The following is a 19,970-nucleotide window of genomic DNA, read 5'->3' on the forward strand; positions in this document are numbered from 1 at the left end:
TTTGCCTTTTTTCTTCTTTCTGTTTTTAGTAACTAGAAGATATTTATAATAATTACATCACTGAAAAATTAAATAGCACCCTCAATATATTCTTTTCATCCCCTTTTTGAATTTTACTGATTGGACTAATTTATACTCGCATCGATAAATTCCTACCAAGAACAATAATAATAATAATAATAATAATAATAATAATAATAATAATAATAATAATAATAATAATAATAATAAGTTTATATTTAGTTTCTTTTACTGATTGGAATTCTAATAATTGAATAGTAGTTACTGTTAAGAACTCGGATTTTGGTAATTGCCATTTAAATTTATAAATAAAATTTATTTATTTTTGGTACAGAATAAATTTTAGTTTTGATACTCAACTTACAAGTCTTATTCTTCTTTTTTCTATAAAACTTAGTGGGCGTTTGGACATAAGAATTGTAAAATTTAAAAAAAAAATAATTATTTTTCAAGTGAAATAGTATTTGAAAATTAGAGATGTGTTTGGATATGAATATAATTTTGGATATTTTTGAGAGTGATTTGAGTGAAAACTTTGAAAAATGGGTTTTTGAAGTTTTTCAAATTTTCGAAAAATTCCAAACTTCATTTTCAAGTGAAAATTAAAAATTTTATGGCCAAACTGATTCGAAAAAATCTTATGTCCAAACGGGCTCATAGTACCACCATTATTTTCCTTTTTTCTTTTGTCAAACAGAAATAAGATTAAAATTTTACCATTTTCTTATTGTGTGTCCCAAACAAGAGTAACACATTGAATATGAATTACCTCATATCACTTAATAATATTGGTGACAGACCACATATTTGGAAGGTGGAAAGCATAATATGAGGAAACAAATTCAAAACTAAAGCTTGTGTATTGCTCAATTTCTTTATTGAAAATTAACTAAACAATTCAAAATTGGAATGAAGTGTTGTTTGACAAAATACTAGAAACTAACTAAACAATTCAATTAAAACGACTAATAAATATTGTGGTGGAATGATAAGTAGTCTTTATCTTTAACTAGAAGCATCAAATTCGAGATTTGTGTATAAAATCGTCTTTTATTAGTGAACGTTTTATCTCAAATATAAAATTTTCGGCACGAATTTGAACTTAATGAAGCCTGAAAAAAATTTAAAAAGAAAGGTTGATTAAAACAATTATGAATGACTTGACAATAAAAAGCAACAGACATAATTTCGATGCTAAACTCTTATCTTTCTCAGAAATTTAACAGACAACTACTCGAGGATTATGTGGTAATGGTTCGTTTGACTAGAAGGACATTAATAGAAAAGGAAACCCCTAAAAGAAAGCTATTTTTTTCAATTTTGATCTTGCTAACCACCGCTCGAAAAGTATCATCGATTCAAATTTTAATTTTTTTTTTTCAAATTTTGATCTTGCTACCTTTCACTTAATGAAAACATAAATGAGATAAAGAAAATTTAGTCCAAGTGACATTTTATTTTTGAAAGCAATACAAAATTATCGGTCAAAAATTATGGTAGGGAGCATTTTCTTTTTTAAATGGGTTTTACATTGCGCGAATACGAATTAGTCGAACCACTGGTGGATACCTGAGTGGAAAACCAAAAAAGTGCAAAATTATAAATAATTTATACTATATTACAAACTATTTTATCTGGTTTAACTATATTTTACTAATTACTAAAAGTACCTGTATCTTTTTTTTTTTACAAATTATCAGTTTCTAAACCTTTATTTTTCAATAATAATTATTTTTATAATAATATGAGCGAAAATATTATCCTTAATTCAAAACTCATTTTAGTTCGCTATCTAAATGTGATGACCCAAAATGTCATCTTTAAATTTAATAATTAATTATGTGTTGTAAGACCTCGAAATTAGAGCTTTAAAACTCAACTGAGTTAACTTTGGTCAGCATTTTAAGCAAACAGACTCGGATCAGTATTTTGACAGTTTCGGTAGGTCTGTATCGTGATTTGGGACTTGGGCGTATGCCCGGAATCAAATTCTGAGGTCCCTAACCCGAGATATGGAATTTTGATGAAAAATTAAAAGTTTAAGTTCAAATAGTGACCGGATGTCGAATTATGTGCAAACGATCCCGGAATAGAATTTTGATGATTCCAACAGCTCCGTATGGTGATTTTGGACTTAGGAGCGTGATCGAAATTTTATTTGGAAGTCCGTAGTGAAATTAGGTTTGAAATGGCTAAAAACAAGAATTTAAGTTTGGAAGTTTGACCGGGGAGTTGACTTTTTGATATCGGAGTCGGAATCCAGTTCCGAAAATTTTTATAGATCCGTTATGTCATTTATGACTTGTGTGCAAAATTTGAGATCAATCGGAGTTGATTTGATAGTTTTCAACATCGAATGTAGAAGTTGGAAATTCTAAGTTTCATTAAGCTTGAATTGGAGCGTAATTCGTGGCTTTAGCGTCGTTTTAGGTGATTTGAGGTTTCAGATAAGTTCGTATGATATTTTAGGACTTGTTAGTATATTTGTTTGAGGTCCCGAGGGCCTCGGGTGAGTTTCGGATGGTTAACGGATCAAAAGTTGGACTTAAAAGCTGCTGCAATTTTTCCTCTTTTGTTGGATATTCTGGGCTGTGATCGAACCCAGATATCGAGCCCAGGTATCGAGCCCAGGGTTAACAAGGCTCAGGCTCGAGCTTGAGATCGAAGCCACGATCGAAGGCACATGCTCGATGCCCTGATCGAAGGCCCAACCCCGATGCCCTGATCGAAGGCCCAACCTCGATGCCATGATCGAGGCCATGACCAAGGTTTAGGCTCGAGCCTCTGATCGAAGCCACTATCGAAGCCACGATCGAGATCCGACACCAAATGGTCATCCAAATCCCCAAAGTTCACCCTCTAAATCCCTAGCCTCAAACTCCCAAATTACACCTCAAAAACACACCATCTAGGTGGAAACATCAGTGGGGAAATATAATTATTGAAGCAAAATGGAAACAAGGATCTTACCTCAAGAATTCTACTTGAAAAGCCCTCTCAAAAGCGCCAAAATCCGAGCTCAAAATGATGAAATGAAGCCAAAATCACGAAGTCTCGCATTTATAGACTCTGCCTAGGCCTTCCGCACCTGCAACAACTTGGCCGCTTCTGCAGTCTTGTAGGCGCGTCCCCATAGTCTGCTTCTGTGCCAAACTCCGCACCTGCACCCCATTTTTCTGCACCAGTGCACTCGCTTCTGTGAGACAAACCTTCGCTTCTGTGGAGTCAAGCTTCAAGGCCAAATCCGCTTCTGCAGCCCTTCCGCCGCATCTGCGGTCGCGCAGATGCGGGAACACCATCACACCTGCGACCTTCTGCTGCTTCACTCCCTAACCACTTCTACGGATTACCTCCTGCTTCTGCGGGCATGCACCTGCGATAAGACTTCCGCAGGTGCGATTACACTAGCTGAGTCCAAACTTCAGCAGCCTTACAACTTCAAAGTCTCGCATTTATAGACTCTGCCCAGGCCTTCCGCACCTTTGGTAACTTGGCAGCTTCTGCGGTCTCGCAGGCGCGTCCCCATAGTCTGCTTCTGTGCCAAACTCCGCACCTGCACCCCATTTTTCTGCACCAGTGCACTCGCTTCTGCGAGACAAACCTCCGTTTCTGCGGAGTCAAGCTTCAAGGCCAAATCTGCTTCTGCAGCCCTTCCGCCGCATCTGCAGTCGTGCAGATGGGGGAACACCATCGCACCTGCGACCTTCTGCTGCTTCACTCCCTAACCACTTCTGCGGATTACCTCCTGCTTCTGCGGGCATGCACCTACGATGAGACTTCCACAGGTGCGATTACACCAGCTGAGTCCAAACTTCAGCAGCCTTACAACTTCAAATCTTGACCCGTTAATCACCCGAAATCAACTCGAGGCCTCCAGGACCTCAACCAAACATACCAACAAGTCTTATATCCCAATACGAACTTAGTCGAATTCTCAAACCATCTCAAACAACATCAAAAATATGAATTACACATAGATTCGAGCCTAATTAACTTCAAAATTTCCAAATTCTACAAACGACGCCGAAACCTATCAAATCACGTCCGATTGGCCTCAAATTTTGCAAACAAGTCACAAATGACCCCACGAACCTACTGCAACTTTCGGAATCGGAATTCGAACCCGATATCAAAAAGTCCACTATCGGTCGAACTTTTCAAAATTCCAACTTTCGCCATTTCAAGCTTCATTCTACTCCCGACCTCCAAATCACAATCCGTACACGCTTCTAAGTCCAGAATCACCTAACGAGGCTAACTAAACTATCAAATTTCAAATTCGAGGTCCTTTACATAGAAGTCAACATCCTGTCAACTTTTCTAACTTAAGCTTTCAATTAAGAGACTAAGTGTCTCAATTCACCCTGAATTCTCTCCGTACATGAACCAACTAACCCGATAAGTCATATAACAACTATGAAGCACAAATGGAGCAGTAAATGGGGGAACATGGCTACAACTCTCAAAATGACCGGCCGGATCGTTACATCCTCCCCCTCTTAAACAAACGTTCATCGTCGAACGGGTCTAGAAACATACCAGAGTCTCAAATAGGTGTGGATATCTGCTCCGCATCTCCCGCTCGGTCTCCCAAGTAGCCTTCTCTACGGGCTGACCTCTCCACTACACCTTCACTGAAGCTATATCCTTTCACATCAACTTCAGAACCTGCCAATCCAAAATGGCCACCGACTCCATATCATAAGTCAAATCGCCATCCAACTGAACCGTGCTGAAATCCAAAACATGAGACGGATCGCCGATATACTTCCGTAGCATAGAAACATGAAATACTGGATGTAGACTTGACAAGCTAGGTGGCAAGGCAAGCTTGTAAGCCACCTCCCCAATCCTCCGAAGTACATCAAAAGGCCCAATGAACCGAGGGCTCAACTTGCCCTTCTTCCCGAACCTCATAACACTATTCATGGGTGAAACCTTTAGCAAAACCTTCTCCCCCACCATGTAAGATACATCACGGACATTCCTGTCGGCATAGCTCTTCTATCTGGACTGCGCCGTGCGAAGCCTCTCCTGAATCAATTTAACCTTGTCCAAGGCATCCTAAACCAAGTCAGTACCCAGTAGTCTAGCCTCTCCCGGCTTAAACCAACCCACCGGAGATCTACACCATCTCCCATACAAAGCCTCATACAGAGCTATTTGAATACTCGAATGGTAGTTGTTGTTGTAGGCAAACTCCGCGAGTGACAGAAATTGATCCCAAGAACCCCCAAAACCAATGACATAAGTGCGTAGCATGTCCTCCAATATATGAATAGTGCACTCGGACTGTCCGTCCGTATGAGGGTGAAATGATATGCTCAACTCAACCTGAGTGCCCAACTCTCGCTACACAACTCTCTAAAACTACGATGTAAACTGCGTGCCTCTATCTGAAATGATAGAAACTGGTACACCGTGAAGGCGAACAATCTCCCGGATGTAAATCTCAGCCAACCACTCTGAAGAATTGGTAGTACCAATTGGAATGAAGTACGCAAACTTAGTCAGCCGATCCACAATCACCCAAATAGCATCGAACTTCCTCAAAGTCCGTGGGAGTCCAACTACAAAATCCATGGTGATCCGCTCCCACTTCCACTCTAGAATATCTACCCTCTGAAGCAATCTACCCGGTCTCTGATACTCATACTTCACCTGCTGACAGTTAAGGCATCGAGCTACAAACCCCACTACATCCTTCTTCATTCTCCTCCACCAATAATGCTGCCTCAAGTCCTTATACATCTTTGCGGCACTTGGATGAATGGAATACCGCGAACTGTGGGCCTCCTCAAGAATTAACTCACTTAATCCATCCATATCGGGCACACAAATTCGACCTTGCATCCTCAATACCCCGTCATCCCCAATAGTCACATCTCTGGCATCACCGTGCTAAACCGTGTCCTTAAGGACAAGCAAATGAGGATCATCATACTGGCGCTCTCTGATGCAATCATATAAGGAAGACCAGGAAACCATACAAGCTAGAACCCGACTAGGCTCCGAAATATCCAATCTCACGAACTGGTTGGCCAAGGCCTGAACATCAACTGCAAGAGGTCTCTCCCCAATGGGAATGAATGCAAGACTACCCATACTCACCGCCTTTCTACTCAAGGCATTGTCCACCACATTGGCCTTCATGGGATGATACAGAATGGTGAAATCGTAGTCTTTTAGCAGCTCTAACCATCTCCGCTGCCTCAAATTTAGATCTTTTTGTTTGAACATGTGCTGGAGACTCCGATGATCCATAAACACCTCACAAGACACACCGTAGAGATAATGCCTCCAAATCTTCAATGCATGAATGATGGCAGCTAACTCCAAATCATGAACATGGTAGTTCTTCTCATGAGGCTTCAACTGGCGCGAAGCATAAGCAATCACTCTACCCTCCTGCATCAACACACACCCAATGCCGATCCGAGAAGCATTACAATACACTGTATAAGAGCCTAAAGATGAAGGAAAAACTAGAACTGGAGTTGTGGTCAAGGTAGTTTTGAGCTTCTAAAAACACTCCTCACACTCATCCGATCACCTGAAAGGAGCACCCTTTTGGGTCAGTTTGGTCAAGGGCGATGCAATAGACGAGAAACCCTCCACAAAGCGACGATAATAACCAGCCAAGCCGAGAAAATTTTGAATCTCCATAGCTAAGGACAGTCTGGGCCAACTCTAAACTGCCTCTATCTTCTTCGAATCCACCTGAATACCTTCACTGGACACCACGTGCCCCAAGAATGCCACTGAACTGAGCCAAAACTCACACTTGGAGAACTTGGCATAAAGCTTCTCCTCCCTCAACCGTTGCAACACAATCCTCAAATGCTGGGCATGCTCCTCCTGGCTACGAGAGTACACTGGGATGTCATCAATGAACACTATAACAAATGAGTCAACACAAGGCTGAAACACACTGTTCATCAGATGCATGAACGCTGGTGGGGCATTGGTTAACCCAAAAGATATCACAAGGAACTCATAATGACCATAACGGGTCCTAAAGGCTGTCTTCAGAATATCCGAGTCTCGAATCTTCAACTGGTGATACCCAGACCTTAAATCAATCTTGGAGAACACTCTCACTCCATGAAGCTGGTCAAACAGATCATCAATACCCAGCAAATGATACTTGTTCTTGATTGTAACTTTGTTCAACTGCCTATAATCAATGCAAATTTTTATAGTAACATCCTTCTTCTTCATAAACAACACCGGTGCACCCCAAGGTGACACACTAGGCCTAATAAACCCTTTATCAAGGAGTTCCTGAAGCTGCTCTTTCAATTCCTTCAATTCAGCTGGTGCCATGCGATATAGTGGAATAGAAATGGGCTGAGTGCCCGGCACCAAGTCAATACCTAAGTCAACATCCCTTTCAGACGGCATGCCCGACAAGTCTGCAGGAAACACATCCGGAAATTCCCGCACCACCGGAAAAAATCAATCGTAGGAGCATCAACACTAACATCCCTCACAAAGGCCAAATAAGATAAACAACTCTTCCCAACCATCCGCGGGGCCTTCAAATACGAAATCACCCTACTGGGAACATAGTCTAGAGAACCTCTCCACTCAATCCTTGGCAATACCGGCATCGCCAATGTCACAGTCTTAACGTGACAATCTAGAACAACATAACATAGAGACAACCAATCCATACCCAGGATCACGTCAAAATCAACCATGCTAAGCAATAAGAGATTAACTCTAGTATCCATACTCCCAATGGTCACTACACACGATCGATATACACGGTCCATAATGATAGTATCGCCCATCGACTTAGAGACTTGAACAGATGAAACTAAGGACTCACGTGGCATATCTAAATAATGAGAGAAATACGATGATACATATTAATAAGTGGAACCAGGGTCAAATAGTACAGAGGCCTCCCTGTGGCAAACTTAGACAATACGTGTTATCACTGCGTCTGAAGCAACAACATCTAGTCTGGAAGTAATAGCATAGAATCGGGCTTGACCGGCACAAGTGGTGAAGTGGTGAAGTAACTAGAGCTGGCGTCGTACGCTGACTCCTCTGCTGAGCTAGACCTCCAGTAAGGCGGGGACAATACCTCTTGATGTGACCCATATCTCCACACTCGAAACAACCCCTCCCTGCAAATGGCGGTAGGGACCCCCGAGCCTGGTGCTGATGAGACCTGAACTGAAGGTGCATGGGATGAACTCTGAGCTGGTAGGTCACTAAGAGATGACTAGACCTGATGATAACTATATGAACCATGGATGGATGATGCACCACGATGAACTGGACGACCCGTCTGAGCGTGCCTGTAAGGACGACCCCTGCCGCGGTAAACCTGACCCCCTGAAGGAACACTGCTGAAATCACCTAGTCCACGAGGCCTCTTGGCCTCCCTCTCTCCATGGTCCTGGCTACGGACCATCTCTATCTGCCGGGCAATGTCGACAACCTCATAAAAAAAGCACCAGATACCCTCTCCTTAGTCATAAGCAACCGCAACTGATATGTGAGGCCATCGATGAACCTCCAAATCCTCTCCCTATCAGTGGGAACTAGCCAAACTGCGTGACGATCCAACTCAGAAAACCTCATCTCGTACTACATCACAGACATGCCATCCTAACGAAGTGCTCAAACTGTCTATGCAGCTCCTCTCTACGAGACTGCAGCACAAACTTCTCAAAGAAGAGAACGGAGAACTCCGGCCATGTAAGTGGTGCTGCACCGACCGGCCTGCACCTCTCATAAGCCTCCCACCACCTGAAGGCAGCCCTAGAAAACTAAAAATTAGTGAACGAGACCCCACTAGTCTCCAGAATACCCGTTGTCCGAAGCATCCGCTTGTACCTATCTAGTTCAACACCACTAAATGATGGAGGTCGAAGCCTCCCAAACCTCTCAAGCCTCCTCTTCTCATCGTCTGCCATAACGGGGACTACTGGGGCCTGAGCAGCTGCAGCCGGCTGGGCTGGTAATGCCCCCGATATCTGAAGTCCCTGCACTACCTGATCTGGAGTACGGGCAACAGGGGTATGAGTACCTCCACCGGCCTGAGAAGTGGCAGGTGTGGCCTGAGCCGAAACCACCTGAGCAAGGCCAGTGCAAACTGTCAATATCTGGGTCAAAGCCTTCTGAAGGTTTGGAATCACAATGGGCACAGCTGGTGCCTGAGCTGGCCCTACTGGCTTAACTATATCGGGTACCTGCTCCTGAGCTGGAGCGACTGGTGGGTCTGCAGGTACTGCCTTAGCTGGTGGTACCGGTGGCTGTCCATCCTGCCCAGTAGTACGTGTCCTCACGATCTATGAGAGAATAGAATAACAGAAGTTTAGTTAGCAGAACCAATAATCCGCACGACAAGAATACAAGAATGTAAAATTTCCTAAGGGTTCGATAGCCTCTCAAAGATAAATACAAACGTCTCCGTACTGATCCGCAAGACTCTACTAAACCTGCTCATGACTCGTGAGACCTATGTAACCTAGGCTCTAATACCAACTTGTCACGACCCCAAAACCAACCGTCGTGATGGCGCCTATCGTGGAACTAGGCAAGCCAACTACTCAACCAGATCACTAAGTAGAAACTTTGAAAATAAAATGGAAGCAGTTAATATTTGAGAAACCATTTAAAAACCGAAATAAAACCACAACGCAAAATAAATCGCTCCCAAAAATCGGGGTGTCACTGAGTACATGAGCATCTATACAAGGATACAGTCTACTACAATGTCTGAGGAAATAAGAACTGAAATATAGATAAAGAAAATAAAGGAGAGTCAAGGCTTGCGAACGCCATGCAACTACCTCAATAGTCTCTGAGATCTCGACTCCTCACTCAACGGCCGCCATAACCCGACGTACCTGGATCTGCAAATGAGGTGCAAGGTGTAGTGTGAGTACAACCAACATAGTAAGTAACAATCCAAAACTGTGGACTGAAAGTAGTTACAAACTCAACTGGCATAGTTCAATACAGAAAATAACAGTGTAGAAATGTAGATATGCTTTGAAGTTCGGTAGATATCTTAAAACAGTAAAAGGGGTCAAATCTGAATGATATGAAGAATATAACTCCCCTACTTCTACCATGCCAATGCTCATGTTGTATGTGATGCACCATGCTGACAACCTCATGTGCTCACGCTCTTAAATGCTCAATCACTCGGTACTGTATATGGCCCAAACGGCTCAGGGAGGATCCATCCCGAGATATATACATCACTGACCATCAGTCACCCAGTACCGAGTAGGGAAAATCCAGCCCATGGAGAAGATCCATCTCCAGGTATAAAATGCTTCGGACAAGATCCATGTCCAGGGAAGATCCATCCCTCAATAATATTAACCGTGCTCACTGGGTGTGTGTGCAGACTCCGAAGGGGCTCCTTCAGCCCAAGCACTATCATAAATCAATATAACCGCTGCGGCGTGCAGCCCGATCCCATAAATGTCACTCATAATCATGCCCTCTGCCTCACTCAGTCATCAATCTCTCTAGTCTCTCTCTCAGGGCTCACAATGTCATGATACTAGCCCTAAAATAATGATATGATGTATCAATAATTAACAACAGAGACTGAGATATGATATGAAATAAATGAATATGACTGAGTACGAAATATCAATGAAATTAGTAAGATCATAGCAAGAAACGATCACTATGAGTCCCAACAGTATTGACATAAAGCCTAAACATGATATCTAGCATGAATGACAACTCAATTACTTTATCACATGATGAAAACACGTATATCAATAAAATAAAACCACTAGACAGTGTCGTGGAATCGACCATGTCACCATTCTCATGGTGCACGCTCGCACGCCCGTCACTTGGCATGTGCGTCACCTTAATACCAATCACATAACACATAATTCGGGGTTTCGAACCCTCAGAACCAAGTTTGAAAGTGTTACTTACCTCAATCCGGGAAAAACTCTACTCCAAAATGCCCTTGCCCCTCAAATCGGTCTCCAAATATCTCGAATCAAGCCACAAGCAGTACAATACAATCAATATACGCTAAAGGAATCAATTCCACAAGAAAAATACGAAATTATAGCCAAAATCCGAAGTCGGTCCAAACCCGGCCCCGGGCCCATGTCTCAAAATCTGACAAAAGTCACAAAATCCGAACGCGCATTCACTTACGAGTCTAACCATACCAAATTTACCAAAATCCGACACCAAATGGTCATCCAAATCCCCAAAGTTCACCCTCTAAATCCCTAGCCTCAAACCCCCAAATTACACCTCAAAAACACTCCATCTAGGTGGAAATATCAGTGGGAAAACATAATTATTGAAGAAAAATGGACACAAGGATCTTACCTTAAGAATTCCACTTGAAAAGCCCTCTCAAAACCGCCAAAATCCGAGCTCAAAATGATGAAATGAAGCCAAAATCGCGAAGTCTTGCATTTATAGACTCTGCCCAGGCCTTCCGCACCTGCAGCAACTTGGCTGCTTCTGCGGTCTCGCAGGCGCATCCCCATAGTCTGCTTCTGAGCCAAACTCCGCACCTGCACCCCATATTTCTGCACCAGTGCACTCGCTTCTGCGATACAATCCTCCGCTTCTACGGAGTCAAGCTTCAAGGCCAAATCCGCTTCTGCGGACTCATGCTTCAAGGCCAAATCCGCTTCTGCGGCCCTTCTGCCGCATCTGTGGTCGCGCAGATGCGGTAATACCGTCGCACCTGCAACCTTCTGTTGCTTCACTCCCTGACCACTTCTGTGGCTTACTTCCCACTTCTGCGGCTTACCTCCCGCTTTTGCGGGCATGCACTTGCTATGAGACTTCCGCAAGTGCGATTACACCAGCTGAGTCCAAACTTCAGCAGCCTTGCAACTTCAAATCCTGACCCGTTAATCACCCGAATTCGACCCAAGGTCCCCGGGACCTCAATCAAACATACCAACAAGTCTTATATCCCAATACGAACTTAGTCGAATCCTCAAACCACCTCAAACAATATCAAAAACCTGAATTACACACAGATTCAAGCCTAATAAACTTTAAAATTTCCAAATTCTACAAACGACACCGAAACCTATCAAATCACGTCGGATTGGCCTAAATTTTTTCACACAAGTCACAAATGACCCCCCAAACCTACTGAAACTTCCGGAATTGGAATTCAAATCCAATTTCAAAAATTCCACTACCGGTCGAACTTTCCAAAATTCTAACTTTCGCCATTTTAAGCTTAATTCTACTCCCGACCTCCAAATCACAATCCGGATACGCTCCTAAGTCCTGAATTACCCAACGGAGTTAACAGAACTGTCAAAATTCAAATCCGAGGTCCTTTATACATAAATCGATATCTGGTCGACTTTTTCAACTTAAGCTTTCAATTAAGAGACTAAGTATCTCAATTCACCCTGAATTCTCTCCGGACCCAAACCAACTAACCCGATAAGTTATATAACAGCTATAAAGCACAAATGGAGCAGTATATGGGAGAACGAGGCTACAACTCTCGAAATGACCGGCCGGGTCGTTACAACTTCCAACTCTAAGTTTAGGACCAAGTGTCCTTAACTTATGAGCTGCTAATTAGGAATTGAGGACTAACTTATATGATTTCTAACTTTGATATTATTTCAAATTTTCAAGGAACAAACTTATATTTATGCTGAGGATAATGGTGTGAGAAAGAATCCATATAAATTGTACAATCAAAAAATCAGTAGCAAAATGTTCTTCCTTGAGCTTTTAGATAGTAGTTATGTACTTGATGATAAGGTTTGATAGTTTACAAGGCATTTCTTTTCTTTCTTCTTAATTTATTATTTTTTAATTATTTATGACTGATGGAATTTTTCTTCTTCTTTTTTGCCTTTTTATGAAGCATATTGACATTGCCTTGTATTTTTTGAGAAAGAAGGAATGCTACCACCCTTACACCCATCCATTTCGTTGCACAACTACAGATATAGTTTTACATAACTATATGCTACTTGTGTATACGGAATTCAATGAAGATGCTTCAAATGAGTTTTGGTGTGGTGATAATCAATTATTTCTCACACCATATGTTGGGTGAAAATCAGAGATGTGGAATTTCTTGGATAGAGGTTGATAAAATCTTTTTTCCATGTCGGCTACCTTCAGAAGATAATAATGATGTGACGCATTTTCTTTTGGGGGTATTGGACTTGAATGAGAAAAATATTGATGTGTACGATTCCATATATAGTAAACCATATAAGGATGGATTGAAACACATTAAAATGTATGCGTGCATGATCCCCCGCTTGCTAAAGTTCTCACAGTTTGAGAAAAATTATAAGTTTTTTGAAAATGCATTCAATAAATTTGATATTCAGTGGCAAAGATCACCGAAGCAAACTTGATCGTAAGTGTTGTCATTTGCTATATAATTAATATATTTTTTAGATTTATTTATTAAAGATATTATTTGATTGACTCCCTATCTTAAAATATTTTTAGGACTGATTGTGGTGCATTCCTAATCAAGTATGTCGAGTTGTTGATGATGGAAAATGATGTGGAGAAATTCCATTCTGAGGACATATCAAACTTTAGAAAAGAACTTACAGCAAATCTTTGGGTACATGGAGAGTGAAAAAAAAATTCTGGTTATGAAACACCACCAGAAAAAGTCGGTGATGACTATGATAGTGAAAATGAAACTTCTTGCCCAAAGGAGCTGTAGTGTAGTAGTATAGTAAGTCAGATGTAGTGGAATTACTAGTAGTATATATTTCTCAAACTACCTGTAAATTGTTCATAAGCCACTTTATTTTGTTTGCATAACAAAATTTATTGGTCGCAACTTTGACAAATAATAGTTTGTATATATTGCTGCTGGTCAATGTGAGCTTTTTGAATTTTTAATTGTTGAAACTGGTCAATGTGCCCATTTGAGTAGCTACTGTCTAGGTAAATTTCTGCTTATCTTGTGATCAATATTTTTGATAACTGGTTTCTGATTTTTGAGTTGAACCTTGTGAGTTTTTTTGAGCTCAACTTGTAGTATTTGGGAGGAATTCTGCACTTTTAAGTAGTAATTCTGCTTTGTTTAGCTGTCTTTCTGAAGAGAATTTGAGCAGAAATTTCAGGTTGTTAGCAGGGTTCCAAAGTAGTTATTGATTTCTAGTTTTTTGGGAGGATATTAAGATAGCACTTGTGGATTGAATTGAAGAGTTTAACAACTGCACTTGCCTCGACAGATCAGTTGTGCACAATTGCAGTTTTGTCTAGTATTTTTTTCAGAAGTTCTGCCAAGTTTTAATGAAATCTGCATCTTGATAATTGACAATTTAATTAGTCCAATTTGGTTATTTTTGTTTACTACCAATCTGTCCATTTTTATACAGTTTCAAACTGCCATTGTTTGATTAAATTGTCCAGAAGTTTTTTAGATTTCGTCCAGAATTTCGTTGGTAGTGTAGGGTAGTTACATTTCCAAGATGGAATAGACAAAGCAACACACATTGATTGTTGTAGAACTTCAGGACATAATGTTCATAAATGTCCTGATTTGTTGAAGGATAAAAATGATATTCAGGACATATTTTTCTGAAATGTCCTGAACTTCTGGAAATCTAGACACTAAACTGACATTTCCAGAAGTTAAGGACATTTTAGAAATTTATGTACTTAATATTAGATTCACACTTCAAACTTTCAGGATGTTTCGAAAAATTATGTCCTCAAGTTTACTTGTACCAATCTTATTTTCAAAATAAGATGTAGCAAGCTGTAGGCATCAAGTTTTACAAAGAAAAGGACTTTCTTATTTACTTACGGCAAGAGTATAATCACATAAACAATAATTGGTCCGACAAAGGAAACTTAAACTCCCAACAAAAGAAAAAGAAACAAAGAGTTTGATAAACTTCCATCTGCTAAAGCTTACTTGCTCAAATAAAAACAATCTAAATAAATCCAATTTATAGCAAAAATATAAAAGACTACATAAACATAAGTGGATATATTTATAATTCTCTATGCTTCCTTGAAAATGGGTGGACTGCCGGAGAATATATACAAGATTTTCTATTATGACCAATTCTTCTGCAACGTCCACATTTGAACGTTATTTTTGATGATTCGGTAGCTGGAATATGCCTTTCCTTCTGCCTTCTACCTGGCGGGACCTTGAAATATGGAGGTTTAATAATTTATGACTTAACACTCTCTGGTACAATCCAAGAATCCGTATGTCCTACAAGATGTATTTGTCTTTCATATGTTTTAAGCCAAGATTCCTTTAAGTACCAGTCTGAGTAGAAATTGGACTTCTTGATGTTTCTCTTCTCGATAACTGCAATTACATGTATACATGGTAATTCATCAAATTGAAACTGAAAACAATCACATGTTCCTTTGTTTAAGTCCACCAAGAAAGTATTTCTTCTTCCTCAACTCTAGAACGTCATGAATCAACATGGAAGACCTTCAAAGTTGAAAAACTATAAGTTAGTACATTATGTTAAATTATCATTAAAATAATAAGCTAAACTAAGAACATAATACTTACATTTAAAGTAAAAGCTAAATCTATCTTTTTCTTCAATCCCTCTTCTACCCAACATAAAACATCAAAAAAAGTTCCTTTCGCTTCATTTCATTTTTCATAAAACCAACATTGTAGCTTCACTTGGATAAAATCCATCATTATCAAAATAGGCAACTCCCTTACTTATAATAGCACAAAATTCATTGACTCAACTATGTTTGTTGTGAGCATGTCATATCTTTGTCGTGGACAACAAGAACGTGCCCACCTTTTCGGTGGTTCTTCCATCAAGTAGTCAAAAGTTTTTTTATCAACTTTTTCTATCTCTGACATGTAGAGATCAAATTTTTTGCGCCTGTATACTCTTGCAGCACTTTCAAAACGTTTTATGATCTCACTTTTCACTTTTCTTCGCTTTAGGTTCTGCTCCAAATGATAGATACAAATCTCATGGTGGCTTTCAGGATATACTTTTGCGATGCCATGTGCAATAGATTGATGCCTATCCGATAAAAAAATTAAATTGTCACGGCTCCCAATTGCATTGTGAAGCTCACTAAAGTACCACTCATAGGAGTTGTTATTTTCAGATTCTACAATGCTAAAGGCTAGTGGGAATATTTGATTATTTGCATCCTTTGTAACTGAAGTTATTAAAACACCACGATATTTTGACTTCAAAAAAGTTGCATCAACAACAATTACCGGTCTACAATGATTTCAACCAGCTATTAATGATCCATATGCATAAAACATATAAAGAACCCTGAAAAAATAAACCAAAATTCAATTATAAAAATTTAGGACTGCACACATCAAAGTTAAGGACAACATGCCCTAAACATTTACTCTGCACACATCAAAGTTAAGGACACCATATCCTTAATATTTACACTGCACACATCAAAGTTAAGAATACCATATCCTTAATATTTACACTGCACACATCAAAGTTAAGGATACCATGTCCGTAATATTTATACTGCACACATCAAAGTTAAGGACACCATGCCCTTAACATTTACACTGCACACATCAAAGTTAAGGACACCATATCCTTAACATTTACATTGCAGACATCAAAGTTAAGGAAACCATGTCCTTAACATTTACATTGCATACATCAAAGTTAAGGACGGGATGTCCTACAATTTAAAACAGACTAATAAACTCTTTTTGATTGTTTACCTGTTGTTGTCGTCTGTCTTTATGTTAGTGTATGTTCCCAGATTTTACTTTTCATCATATACAAGTAAGAAGACAATAATTCATAATTCTCTTCAGGAGTTCCTCTTATTAAAGCTGAAGCACGTTGAATAGCACGCCGCCTTGTGATACCCAATGTCTAGTCCATGCAATTTTTGCATTTCGGCCATGACAAAGGCTGGTGTAACTTCAAACCTTGGGTCTCGAAGATTGTCAATAATGTAACCACTAATCAACTTTGAAGTTGCATGCCTTTGATCAGCTTTCATAGTGTTAACTGAGCAGTAATGATTTTTCTCAACCTTTACTATCTTGAATAATGTTGAATCTTTAATTCTGAAAGCACGCACACACCACCCACACTTTTCATCATTGCATTTAGAAGAATATCTTGTTGAGCTTGATCTAACAACCTTGAATTCAAAATGTCCTTTAATTGCTATATTCAAAAAATAGTTAATTATACTCTTTTTTTGTCAAATATTGATCCCACTTTTATTTCATCCAACGAAGCATTTTCTCTCAATATTGTACTTGTGGATTCTTTTTGTTTCGACTTTGACCTTCGTCTAGTTAGTTGAGTAGAGGATTTTTCAGCAACTTCTTCAATTACTGGTGCACTCTCTAAGATTTGAATACCCAAAGCTTGTTGTTTGTCAATCTCTATAATGCTTTGTCCTTCCACTTGAATTGAATTAAATGTTTGAAGCATCTCTTCAATTATTGGTTCAGGTTCAACCACATCTATTTTCATTATCAGTTGACATTTGTCTTGATTGTCTTGTTGAGTTTCTATGTTTACATGTTCAAAGGTGCTTGTAGAGCCAAAAACTCTTTCCGAAACATCAACAATGAAACGACAGCCCTTGAGGAGTGAATGACTTTTTAGTAACTATATACATGTGTGAAGATCTAAATCTTTGGATACAAGCATTCCCTTGCTTGTTCCCAGGTTGATATCAAACCATATCATTGCTTCAAACTTGTATCTATCCAATTCAATAACTTCAAAGACCTGGTTGACGAAATCTTCAAATCGAATTGCCTCAGGTACTAGAACAAGCTTTGTTTGATGATCCAGATACTTATAGTCTTTGGTCCATCTTTCATTGAAAGCAACTATAATACATGTTGTATCCATCCTGCAAGTCAAAAAAAGGAGAAATTCAGGACACTATGTCCTAAACTTTATCATTACAAATTGTAAATACAAGACACTTTATCCTTAATATTTACACATCAGTCATGAAGTTAAGGACACGATGTCCTAAACTTTATCAATATAAGTTGCAAATACAGGACACTTTGTCCTAAACTTTATCAATACAAGTTGCAAATACAGGACACGGTGTCCTTAATATTTACACATCAGTCATGAAGTTAAGGATACGATGTCCTAAACTTTATCAATACAAGTTATAAATACAGGACACTTTGTCCTTAATATTTACACAACAATGATGAAGTTAAGGACACGATGTCCTAAACTTTATCAATGCAAGTTGTAAATACAGGAAACTTTATCAATACAATGCAATCCAGAAAAGGAAAATAATAATATCAAATCCCTTGCATCTTATTCTCCAGCAACCAAATAAAAATTCACACAAACAAATAAAAGCATATAGAGATATCTGAAATTTTAGAACTTACTGTAATTTAATGGTGACGGTCAAAGTTATTGTAATTCACACAAACACATAAAACCGTTTGAAATAGGAGGAGAAAGGAGGAGAAAACATTCTGTAATTTGGACGATCAAAGTTTGAGCGAAGGTTTCTCTCAACTCTCTGCACGTAAATAAATTGAGCGAAGGAGCGAAGGTTTCTCTCAACTCTCTGCACGTAAATAAGCTGAGCAAAATAGCATAGGTTTAGGAAAAATACATTATTATAGTAAGGGGTATTTTCGTCCGGGCGGGTAAAAGTCTATTAAAGCAGCGGCTAAAGACTAAAGACATTTTAAAAAGTGGCTTAAAAATAAATACATCTCTTATTAGTGGCTAATTGTACACTTTGCCCGTCAAATTGTGATGTAGGTTATTTGAATCATGTGCAAATTCATACCTTAAAATATAAACCTCTCAGATAAAAATTATATAAACATTAGATATTAATTAAGAAGCAAGTTATGAATTTATTGTTCAAATCTCGTAGTGGACAATCTATTTTTTTTCTTCTATATCTGTAGCTATCACGAGCCAAAATCCAGCTAGCTGTGACGACACCTAACCTCACCCGCTAGGTAAGCCAAATAATAATAATCTGATTCAATTAATATTTAACAAACTCTAATACACTCCCCAATGACTGGTAGTACAAATCATGAGCTTCTAAGATTTAGAATTTGCAAAGCGGATATGAGATAAAATACATCATCTGTTTGAAATATACATGAACAGATTAATACTTCTAAAGCTACCAAGAACAAGAGGCAGCTATGACCGGATTGCGAAAACATCTTCAATGCCAGCTCCCGTCATACACCGCAACGTCAGCATCCAAAATCTGCACACAAGGTGCAGAAGTGTAGTATGAGTACAACCGACCCTATGTACTCAGTAAGTATTTTGTCTAACCTTGTCGAAGTAGTGACGCGGAGTTTTAGTAAAATGATACTCACTGTTATAACCTGTGCAATATACTAAAAATAGAAACAATTATAGAACATAACAGATAAGCGTATAATGAAAAAACTATATGGGGCAGAAAAGGATTACTAGGAGAAATCACAAGAGCAAATTCATAATTTTTCTAGTATGAGAAATATATTCAAGATATCACATTGAATGGCACGGTGATACCTTCGTGCACTTGTCTCATTCTCACCCAATATATATATATATGTAGATCAAATCAATTGGCACGGTAACACCCTTCGTGCATTTATCTCTTTCTCACCGAGCAGACATATAACGGTACCGACTAGGTGGGAGAAATGCCAATAACAATGAAAGAAATAAAGTGGGAGGCACACATGAAGCAATAACGAACAAAGCAGTACATATGGACCACGGAAACAGGCTGGGAAAAAGGGGCATAGAAATTATGACAGTAATCAGGAAAGAAAAAAAAATGAATTTCACTAATTAGCATGGTCGAAGGCTTAGATGCAAATATAACAAACAAGAAGAAAATCATAATATTTGCAAGTTAAACAAATAGAAGGCATGGATAACACAACAACACTTGGGGTACAGAACACAGAAAGAATAACGACTACAAGTCACATAGAAAATATA

At 39.2% G+C, this 19,970-nt stretch overlaps 1 long non-coding RNA gene across 1 annotated transcript; it reads right to left on the reverse strand.

The window, feature by feature from the left end:
* Window positions 1-14,932: 14,932 nt before the first annotated feature.
* Window positions 14,933-18,289, reverse strand: LOC104106259 (uncharacterized). The gene is made up of 2 exons (XR_688567.2): window positions 16,712-18,289; window positions 14,933-15,460 (listed from the first exon to the last, which is right to left on the reverse strand). It is a non-coding gene; the product is annotated as an uncharacterized lncRNA (long non-coding RNA).
* Between the last annotated feature and the right edge of the window lie 1,681 nt (window positions 18,290-19,970).

The sequence above is a fragment of the Nicotiana tomentosiformis genome, chromosome 7 (assembly GCF_000390325.3).
Source record: "Nicotiana tomentosiformis chromosome 7, ASM39032v3, whole genome shotgun sequence".
Classification (NCBI taxonomy): domain Eukaryota; kingdom Viridiplantae; phylum Streptophyta; class Magnoliopsida; order Solanales; family Solanaceae; genus Nicotiana; species Nicotiana tomentosiformis.